This window comes from Vipera berus, assembly GCF_964194415.1.
Source record: "Vipera berus genome assembly, chromosome: 12".
Taxonomy (NCBI): Eukaryota; Metazoa; Chordata; class Lepidosauria; order Squamata; family Viperidae; genus Vipera; species Vipera berus.
In genome coordinates this window covers 10,464,900-10,476,588 of record NC_138215.1, presented here as the reverse complement: position 1 = coordinate 10,476,588, position 11,689 = coordinate 10,464,900, and the positions used below count along the sequence as shown (strand labels likewise).

The window sequence follows — 11,689 nt, the reverse complement described above, 5'->3', positions numbered from 1 at the left end:
CGTTCTATGAGAAAAAAAAAGCCCTGTTAGAAACAATATATCCTATGGACATAGGATATACAGACATTCTGATCTTCTTTCAACAGCCTTCCTGTGATTCCACAAGAAAGTTGGTCTTTTTTTACTGGCGATAGAGAAACACATTAACAGTTTATATAAAGGTCTCTCGGATCTTTACCAGTCCAAGAACCAATGACTGCACCAGGTAAGTTTATTTATTTATTTTATTTATTATATTTATATACCGCCCTTTCCCGAAGGACTCAGGGCGGTTTACAGAGTGATTAAAACGAAAAATACAAAAGTTAAAAACAATTAAAAAAATTATATCAATCCCTGAATAAATAAAAACCCCAGTTAAAATTAAAATTAAAATTCTCAGCTTGGGCCAGAGAGCTCAAAGAGCCAGGTCTTCAGGTCCCGGCAGAACGAACGGAGGTCTGGGGCAGTCCTAAGCTCCACTGGCAGCTGGTTCCACAGGGCAGGTGCACCCACTGAGAAGGCCCTACCCCTGGGTGTTACCCGCCGGCAGTCTTTAACCGGCGGCACCCTGAGGAGACCCTCCCTGTGGGAGCGCACTGGACGAAGGGAACTTGATGCCGGCAGCAGGTGTTCCCTCAGATATCCCGGACCCAAGCCATTTAGGGCTTTATAGGTCATCACCAGCACCTTGAATCTCACCCGGAGGGCAACCGGAAGCCAATGCAGCTCACGGAGTAGAGGTGTTACATGGGAGTATCGGGAAACCCCCATCACAACTCGCGCGGCCGCATTCTGCACCAGCTGAAGTTCCCAGGCTTGTCAACCTGGACCAAGGAGATTGTTTTGCTTTTCTGATGTGACCTGTGTTTTCACAAAAGTAATTACGTCAGGGAACTCTTCCTCTCCTTTTCTACCTTTTGAAGAGAACTACTCCATCTTTGCCAGCCTCCTGCTTTTCCCTTTTTTCTGCTGATATGGGAGCCATTTAAGCCAGTTCTGCCTATCATCTTATCTCTACTTCTAGAGTTCATGGTACCTTCAGCTGAATCCTAGTGACAAACCTAAATCCATGGCTTCCCTAGAAAACAATATTTAGTATGAGGGATCTGAAGGGCATCCCTGGGGCCATCAGTTTCCTGCTCTGTCAGGGATGGACAATGTGAAATTTGAGCGGGCCACGAACAAGAAGTATATTTATTTTATTTATTTACTTATTTTTATTACATTTATATCCCGCCCTTCTCCGAAGACTCAGGGCGGCTTACAAGCTTAGCAGTAATCGGAGGTGGTGACCCTTTGAGAGCTGTATGCAACAAAATTTCATTTTGATGTATGCCGATTGGTGTACATTCAAAGTGACAATAAAGTTATCATTATCATTATCATTATCAAGTGTCTCAGACGGATAGCTGTCCAGTCTTTGCTTGAACACATCCGGTGAAGACAAGGAAATCCAGGAAATTCTTTGGATAATAAGTTCCATTGTTGAACTGTTCTTCCTATTACAGAATATTTCAAACATACATTCAGAATATGCCTTCCTGTAATTTAAATCCATTATTCAGTGTCATGCCCTTCGGGAAGATGAAGAACAATAACCTTAACCTTCTTTTGTGTGACATCCCTTCAGATGCTTAAAGAATATCATCACTTCTCCAGTCTTTTTGAGCTTAAAGGTGGCAGGGCTCTGTCTAGTTACAACTATATCATTTTTTTTAGCTCCATCTCGTTCACTGATTAATATTAAAGCAAAAAGGTGTATCTGAAATTGACCCTCATAAGGATTTTCTTACTGCCTATAAGTCTCTCCTAAGCAAAAAAAAACCTGAAAACAAGATTAAACATTTCAACTGCTTTTGAGATACTGCAATTGCTCTTTAGGAAATTGCAAAACGGAATATTTTTTAACAACTTCTAGAAATGTTCTTTTATAAGACCAGAGATATGTTTCTTGGATTTTTGCTGCCACAACTGTCAGTTGTAGTTATTACCTTATCATTGCTCTTAGTATTCTACTTTTTCTCCCAAGAAGCTTTTTAACTAAGCAAGTAGGCGGGGGAAAGAGGTAGAATTCAAATCGTGTTCAAGATGGCCATATTTTGCCACATCACTGATTGGACATTTAGGTGAAGTAAAGTGTAACTCCCTCCTGCATGAAAGCCACTTCCAACATGAACATGTCACTTCCACCTAAGGATGGGCATTCTCCCAATCTGTCTTGGGTATAATCAACTGCCAATTTGATCCATTCAAATGTAAACCAATTAAAGTGTTTGTTTAATTAGCCGACTACCCACAAAAGTGCTCTCCCTCTTCTGTGAGCTGCCAGAGAAGATGCCAAACAGGTGAATTACCTGGGCTGTTTAGGGATTCGTGGCAACACTCTGGCTGGCTGTAGAGTTTAAACCAAGCATGATATTTATTGACTTGTTCTGGCCACATCTAGAGCAGAAGGAGGACAATTTGCAAGCTAAGCTAAACAGGGAGTCTTTCCTAAGTTCAGAGAATGACACCACCACCATCATTATCATCATCATCATCACCATCATCATCATCATCATCATCATCATCATCATCATCATCATGTTGTTGTGGCTGTTCCATCACTGGAGGTTTTCAAGGAAAGACTGGACACCCATCTGTCCCAAATGTTATGAGGATTCCTGCAATGAGCAGAGGATTGGACTAGAACACTTGCCGTCCAAGGCTATGATTTTATGGTTGCTTTCTGGAGCTTCCCAGAATCACCTATGGACCATTTTTGTCTGATAGCCACTTAATATGGGTGTGACTCTCGCACACAGAGACACAAAAGTAGAGGGGGAAAAACAAGGAGAAAAGGAAAGAGGGAGGAGGAGGAGGAGGAGGAGGAGGAGGAGGAGGAGGAGGAGGAGGAGGAAAGCCTCAACCAAAATAAAGCACCCTGCAACCTTTTTATCGATAAAACGTGTTACCATAGGAACAACAAAGTCTGCTTTCAGACTTGAAAGCATGGAGCTGCAGTGACATCTGCAGGCAGTTTAAGAAAGGAGAAGGGCTTAAATAATGAATGCTTGGGTGGGAAAACAGAAAAACTGTTCAGCATCTCCCCATCTGTGGATTAGAAAAAAAGCACTTAGTGGAGTTCCCCCTCCCCATCAGAATTTGCATTTGGCCTTGGAAAAAGGAGGGGACATTGTTTTGCGATGTTGTGGCAGGTGTTACTTTGTGACAATAGCCCTCACCGACACATATACTTTTCTGTTTGCAAGGTTTTTACGAAGCTTACCTCTGAAAGGAGACTAGTTGGAAACTTCTTATATATTTATACGTGTCGAGTCTTTTTGCCAGCCAAGTTATATTATTAGAGACTTTGCTATAGTTATAGTTATAGTTATAGTTATAGTTATAGTTATAGTTATAGTTAGCTCCACCTCATTAGTCTACTTCAGTTAGGAAGGTCCTCCCAACCACCATCAGCCCAGCCTTCGAACTGTTCTTTCAGTCAGAATAGAGTCTCACCTGATCCTGCCTTAGGGAGTTAGACTTCTTGCTAACACTGAACTCCAAAGAATATGCTTTATGGTGCAGACATCATCTAGGTCAGGGGTCTTCAAACTTGGCCCTTTTATGACTTCTGGACTTCAAGTCCCAGAATTCCTCGGCCAGACCCCTGATCTACTGTAGGTTCTCCTCATCTAAAGGTCAGATGATTCTGTGACACTAACTTTAGGCTGAGCTGTTGGGTAGAGTGAGGCAACTGCTGAAGGAGCAGCTTTGAGTGTCAGGGAAGAGATGCATATGCCTCTTTGATAGGTTGAGGGTCAGATTCAGAAGCTACTTCATTGTTAGAGGTATGTTATTTTTGTTCCTCACTAATTTCTGGAGAATCTTTATTGCAACTCCCTCAACCCAGTTAGTACAACAGCACACAACTTGCCAGCCCTATCAAATCATCATCATCATCATCGTGGTGGTGGTGGTGGAAGGGACTTTGGAGGTCATCTAGTCCAACCCTCTGCTCAGGTAGGAAACCCTATACCGTTTCAGACAAATGGCTGTCAGTCTCTTCTTAAAAACTTCCAGGGATGGAGCATTCTCCACTTCTGGAGGCAGGTTGTTCCACTGATTAATTATTCTAACTGTCAGGAAATCTCTCCTTAGTTCTAGGTTGCTTCTCTAATTAAGTCTTAATGCTATCACAGCTAACCTTTTTAACCCTTTTGATGGAAACCAAGTTCTTTTCACAGTTGTGAATAAATTTAACAAAGATAAGACCTTAGTTACATAAACCTATCTATGCAGTTACTAGGAATGGAAAATGACTTGATGGCACCTAATCAAGGTTGTCCCTTAGCATAGATTCATTTTTTTTCCTCCCCTCTCATGCCCTTTAGGCCTATCTTTTCTTTTTCTTTTCTTTTTTTTTTTGGTAACACAATCCTTTTGTGTTTAAAAGCAATGCATTATCAAAGCAGCCCTCCCCAGATTGAGAAAACTATGAATGTGTGAATGGTGTGAATGAGAACATTGTTCTCCATCTGCTCTCACTAGCTCCCCTACAGCACCTTGTAATTAAATGCAAAGCAAGGAAATTAATTAAAAATAGTCGAGAGGCACAGAAAAACCTGCATTGTGATGAAGAGTGCCAGAATCTGAGGGCAGTTACAGAGCAGAGGTTCCCACATTTATTTATTTATTTTAGGCTAGTAAACACATTTGAAATTATGGAGTACGTGTTGTGATCTGTTCAAAATATGGCTATAGGGATGGGAAAAGGAGGATAACCTGCTTCTTCCATCCCATTTTGTATTTTTTTTAAAGAGGCAGATGAGCATAACCTAAACAAAGTCATAGAGTAGTGTCACCCCATCTTTTGCATTTTAAAGGAAGATCACATACCCTCTGTGGTACCCAGAGGATTCCTGCAATGGTGACTATGCCAGTCGAGTGCTTGGCAGCATTCCAAATGCTCCTTCATTTTTCTAAAAAGACTAAAATAAAATCAACCTTTACAAAGGGACTAATGAGTAACAAGAAAGTAACCTCACTGTATGGAAAAGACCCTTCTTGTAGTAGCAATTTTACCTTTCTACATTTAGCAGCGGTCTTTAATCTTAATATGAGGTCCAGTTTTAAGTTCTGTTGCTTGATTATTCTTACCTATAGTTTAGTTAGCTCCAGTGGTGGGATTCAAATAGGTGAACAACCAGTTCTCTGCGTGGATGCCACTTCCAGAAGTCCATTCTGGGCCTGGGCAACAAAAAATTAGCTACCGGTTCTGCCAAAGCGGTGCGAACCGGCTGAATCCCACCACTGGTTAGCTCTGTATTCTTTATTTTATTTTATTGAATATACAGTTAAAAACAAAAAAACACAGTGGACATGATACAACTCTGTATTCTTATGTAACAAGCCAGAATTAGATGTCCCGTGATACAGTTCGTTAATAGTTTTAACAATTTAACAAGTGCTTCTGATTTAGACTTTTAGCTTTGTTTTTCGCAAACATTTTTTTTTTGCAGATCTGGTGTTGTTTTCATATAAATGAAATTATGGTGCAAGGGATTAAAAAAATGTGTTAGCACACATTAATAGACAATGGAACTCTGCCCTTAGGTTGGGTTTTGGTGGGTTGTTTTTTTTTGGTTGCTAAAAAAGTTTAATAAAAAGGAATCAGCAAATTTGAAGCTGGAAATTATTTTTTTCCCATTCACTAGAGGGCTCTCTCTCCAGCAGGAAAAAAAATATTGCTTCAGAATATTTAAGGATGGGTAAGGAATTCTACAGGAAGTTGAAGGAGATCGTGCAGAAATTCATTTCAGTGAGACATCTTTAAAAAATGGCCAGCCTGAAGGGTTGTTCAGATTTGGCATCATTAGTATCTCCTTCCTTCGCCCCTTTTCTTACATAAAAGCAGATGCATTACAGCCTTTTAGAAATCCCTGGAATTATTTTGCTTATTTGGTTGAAAAAAAAACCTACAACTACCAGATTCATGGCAAAATGTAATTGCTGAGCTCTGTTCTTTCTGTACCTCTGATAGTGAAATAATGAATGTGAAATAAGTGAGAAGCTATAAAGCAATCCAAGATTACAAATCAAAGCAAACACGCAAAAAGTAAGCTCCATTGTTTTATACGGAATTTGGGGTCATGCATGATAAGAATCTAGAAAATAAATTCTTTTTGTTGTTCTTCATACTCACATCCATACCAGAAAACCAGGAATCAGAATTAAAGCTGATATCAGTATCAACAAACATACCCCACAGGAAAAAAAACAAACCATAATATACAATCTCTAATGTCCAAGAAAAAAAAACTCCACTCATTATTTAACCATGATTTACTGAATAAGGCACAACTTTCAGAGCTGGTGTGGAAGACAAAATCATTAACTATCAGTTACAATCCACAAAAGATGGTTAGACACACTAAGCCAAGCCAAACAACTGAGTGTGAGATTAGGTCTTCAGAAATGATTAAAAAGTGGAAAGTAACTAGTCTATCTGAAAGGAAATTGGATTACTGCTAAAAAAAAACACCCAACCAAATCAGTGGATTTTTAAATGCAATCTTGTTAGTGCTTCATAATTAATAGCAATAGCACTTAAGACTTATATAGTGCTTCATGGTGCTTTACAGCTGTCTCTAATTGGTTTATAGAGTCATCCTATTGCCCCCAAACAATCTGGGTCCTCATTTTACCAACCTCGGAAGGATGGAAGGCTGAGTCAAACTTGAGCCGGTCAGGATCGAACTCCTGGAGTGAGCAGTGAGTTAGCCTGCAATACTGCATTCTAAACCACTGCACCACCATGTTATATACTACAAATAGGTATTTCCACAGAATTCATTTATTTTAAACAATGATATAGCCACCCACACTATATTGAATAAAGATGTCAGCCTTGTAAGGTAAACCAGGTCAGAAAAGAGACCTCACAAGAAATACTAAAACTCTATAGGCTATAAAACCAAAATCTTGAAAACCTATCAGTATTTCTCTGCCTTTTATATCCAATAAAGCCAAGACTGATCAATCTTCAGTTTCTTCCTCACCCTCTCCCATCTTTCTGGACTAAGCCAATACGTTTATAATGGCAGCCACATCATTTTTTTGAAGACTATCTATGTGTTCTACTACATAAAGTTCTTTTCTGAGTTTACCTCAACTCTGGGTGATTTTGTTGACATCGCTGTTATCTTGCCAGTCTTTTTCTGGACCTTTTTGTTTTGTTTTTACTTTTAGATATCCAATCATTAATGAGGCCCAAGCCTGCTTCATATCAAGCTCAGCCAAGATTGTCTTAATGCTGCTGCCATTTGCTTCAACTAAAAGTATCAATACATAAGGTAAAGGTAAAGGTTCCCCCGCACATGCGTGCTAGTCGTTTCCGACTCAAGGGGCCGTTGCTCATCTCCGTTTCAAAGCTGAAGAGCCAGCGCTTGTCCGAGGACATCTCCGTGGTCATGTGGCCGGCATGACTAGATGCCAAAGGCGCACGGAACGCTGTTACCTTCCCACCGGAGTGGTCCCTATTTTTCTACTTGCATTTTTTTTGTGTGCTTTCGAACTGCTAGGTTGGCAGAAGCTGGGACGAGTAACAGGCGTTCACTCTGTTACGCGGCACTCGGGATTCGACCCGCCAAACTGCCGACCTTCTGATCGACAAGCTCAGCATCCTAACCCACTGAGCCACTGCGTCCCATATCAATACATAGTGTGCTTATAAAATACAAGAAAGCAGATCATTGCCTTCAGTAGTGAAGAAGCAGTAGAAAATGGGAGAAAGGGAATGAGAGGTGGGTAATTGGGAAAAAGTGCCAATGTGATGAATTCTGAGTAAAAAGATGTTTATCATCTGGAGATTAATCAGAATGTCCACAATGTTCCTGGCCTACAACTTTTTGTTTCCGTCCCACTTGTACCAATGAAGCTATTTGAACTTTTTTGCAGAAGACCTTCTAAAAAGCTAGGTTTCCAGAAATCCTTCGCTCCTATTTGACATTTTGGGTTCTCCCTTTCTGTAAAAAATTCTCACCATCGAATTAGAGACATTCTGATTGTTTATAACCTCTTTAAAAAAGAAAGGAGGGGACCCTGCCTCCTCATATTAAAAAAAATCAGCAAATTGCAAGAAAATATACACCCCCAGAGCTGGCCTTGGCAAAATAATGACATGCATTTTGGCAAATTATGTCAGAGTCACGAGAAAACAGCAAACAATGGGATTTAATTTATGGCTGCTGCATTTTTACTGTCTGGGTAAAAGGTCCTTGTGAAGATGGCTGTTGGGTTCAGCAAATAATTGGCTTGTGTGGAGAGAGCAATACAACTTGGATAAGGGGCAGGTCTTCATTCTCAGATAGCAACCCTTGCAGTCTAACTAAGCTCTTCCTAACAGCCTTCAGACTGTAGGAAACTGGATTGAGAAAGTGGACATTCAACCAATGTGATCTCTTATCAGTTGTCTCAAGCAGTCCAATTTATCATGAATGAAGGCAAATAGACATGTCTCAGGATAATGTTGAAGGATCCAACCTGGGTTGGTCACTGGGACCAGAAGTTTAGTCTTCCAAGCTTTCGGACTTGTGCTCAAGCCCCTCCTCAGGGAACTTCTCTCACAAGAATGTTTGAAAGCTTGAAAGACTAATCCTCTAGTCCCAGTGACCAACCCAGATTGGATGCAGTCCAACTTATCATCTCGTTCTACCAGAGCAGGGTTTCCCAAACTGTGACGTGTAGTTCCCTTGGGGAAATGCAGACAGAATCCAGGGAAGGTGTGAAAAACCTTTAGTTGTACATTGTTACAATAAATCCATCTTTCCCAAAGTCCCATTGAATTGTTTCCATTGTTCACTTTGTTGTTTGGATTTTTAGGGGTGGTGTTTACATTAAGATTACCCCAAAGGAGGTGTGATGGGAAAAAAGTTTAGGAATTAAACTAGAAGCCAATCCAAGATCAATTCAGTCAATCAATCAATGAATCCAGTCAATCTAATCCAAGGTCAATCCAAGATCAATCCCATCCAATATCAATAAGGAAATACAATTTTGTCTTCCTGTTCCTCTGTATGGAGACAAATAGTTGAGATTTCCAAAGCTTCATGGACACAGTACAATGGTGTGAGGTCATCATGTTCCCAGAGTTCATAAAGGCACACTTCCCAGGAAAATGTTTGATGTTATCATGGAAATAAGATCACTTTGGTCTGATTTGGATGAATAATAATAAGAGCCACCGCTCCAGTGTTTCCCTCCATTAATATTTTCTAACATACAGTAGTTAGTACCCTATATTTCTTCTAGCAGGTTTCCACTGCTAATATATCCCTTGCATTCCAAGAAAAAATGGGAGAGAAAGAGTTACGTTTCACCTTGATCTTTAATAAGCAAGATGATTGGGAGGAGTTAAATACTTGTTCAATTCTTTTGCCAGCAATACTGAGACCTAAGAGCTGTAGTGGTGCAGTGGTTAGAATGCACTATTGCAGGCTAAATCTGCTGACCGCCAACTACCAGCAGTTCGGCCGTTCAAATCTCATTGGCTCAAGGTTGACTCAGCTTTCCATCCTTCCAAGGTCAGTAAAATAAGGACCCAGATTGCTGGGGGGGGGCAATAGGCTGCCTCTATAAACCGCTTAGAGAGGGATGTATAGCACTGTGAAGTGGTATATAAGTGCTGTTGCTATTCCTATTAAGGCATAAACTTCCCAGATTTAAGGCATAAACCTAAGGATCTCCAAAGGAGAGGTGAGTCATAAGAAAATTAAACATAGATTCAGAAACCGAATGAGGCCATCGCTAGATGCTCCTTCCTTCCACAACAAAACAAATGTCATTTGTGCTATGGAAAGAACGATGGAATTTCAGTGGGATTTTAAACTCTTTCATTTGACCTGTGATTCATTTCAACATTTAAAAGCCATCTAAAAAGGCTTGCCCCACCTCAAAGATGCATTGATGGTCCCAAGGGCCTGGGAAAGGGTTGTGTGCATGCATAATTAGTTCCCCATTAGCAAGCCTCGCTGACAGCAGATGTAGGCTTCCCTTCTGTCGACAATGACCCATCTGTTGTCTCTCTGGTGTCATTTCCACGTGCTCCTCTGGTTCTGTATTTAATAGCAACACATTTACAGCCATTTGAGGGGGAGTTAGGGACACATAATAGCACTTAAATTGGAGCTGCACTGCTTTGTTTCTCCCTTCACTGAAACTTCTGGTCGAGGGTCAAGAAAGATGGATGCCAGCTGAAATAGCTCCTCACCAGACCCATACGTTCGATCTGAATACTGAGCTTGTTGATCAGAAGGTCGGCAGTTTGGCGGGTCGAATCCCGAGTGCCGCGTAGCAGAGTGAGCGCCTGTTACTCGTCCCAGCTTCTGCCAACCTAGCAGTTCGAAAGCACATAAAAATGCAAGTAGAAAAATAGGGACCACTACAGTGGGAAGGTAACAGCGTTCCGTGCGCCTTTGGCGTCTAGTCATGCCGGCCACATGACCACGGAGACGTCCTCGGACAAGCGCTGGCTCTTCGGCTTTGAAACGGAGATGAGCACCGGCCCCTAGAGTCGGAAACGACTAGCACACATGTGTGGGGGAACCTTTACCTTTTACCTTTAAAGATCAGGGAAATCTTCAACAAGACAGTGGCTTTATGAGGCAGAGACGCCAAAAGTTCAATTGTCTGCCCAAACTGAGGCATCATTTTATTTTTCCCCTTGCTCTTCTCTTTCCTTGGGATTTCCTTTCAGCAGAATGTTTCTGTACAGCTAATACACATTTAGCTTTTCTTTAATTCATTTGTTCAATAAATATTTGAACATACTTAAAACTCCTCTCCTGTAGGAACTTAAGGTGATAGACAGGGAGGGAGAGGAAAGAAGGAAGAATTTTTATTTTTCCCCCAACAACAAACCCGTTACATAGATTGGACATTCAGAGAATGACTGGTCCAAAAGTAATCAGGAATCTCTATGGCTTCCCTGTTCTCACAAACCTTGAAAACATCCCACTGCAGTGTTTCCCAACTGTGGCTATTTCCAGATTTACAGACTTCAACTGCTGGAATAATTATCAGTGGCCCTGCTGGCAATGGAATTCTTGGGAGTTGAAGTCCATAAACCCTGAAATGGCCACGGTTGCGAAACACTGCCCTATTTGTTATGACTTTCTGGTTCAGTTGTTATTATTATTTACCATACATTAAAACTATTTTTTTCAGTTTTGCACATAATTCATTTTAATATTGAAAATTTCATTGTAATATTGGGAACTATACCATCTGTCTCCTTCAGTCTTCAAATGAATGAGATTGCCTTGAGAATTACTTTCTCAAATTTACTTTTACTGTTTCCATTTACTTGTAATGGATTACTTTGTTATGTTTGTCTGGTGTATACTTTTTGTCATTTTTCATTTGCTTGGCTATTCCCTTTCCCTTTATTTATTTTCCCTTCAGTTTGTATTTTAATGTTTGATGTTGAAATCTAATAACGGTATTGTATATAAAAAAAGAGAGAATTGCTTTTTTCAGAAAGGTTTGCAAACAGCTACTTAATGTCAAATGCCCACTTTCCCCCAATTCTTACCTTGCTAATGTACTGTATATGAAAATGTCTCCTTCTTTCTCTTGCTTTTCCTCAGGGTCCTATTTTCACAGACATCTGGAATTAGTGGAAAATTTTTACTTCAGTCCTTTTCTATGATTGTTGCCATAAATC

General features: G+C 40.5%; 1 long non-coding RNA gene across 1 annotated transcript in view; it reads right to left on the bottom strand.

Annotated features, from left to right (window-relative positions):
• Positions 1-4,932: 4,932 nt before the first annotated feature.
• Positions 4,933-11,689, bottom strand: part of LOC308673789 — an 18,169-nt gene continuing 11,412 nt past the window's right edge. Inside the window, exons 4-5 of the long non-coding RNA XR_014027739.1 lie at positions 11,558-11,632; positions 4,933-4,955 (exon numbers count right to left, since the gene is read on the bottom strand). This is a non-coding gene — a long non-coding RNA (uncharacterized lncRNA). The remainder of the gene's footprint in view (positions 4,956-11,557; positions 11,633-11,689) is intronic.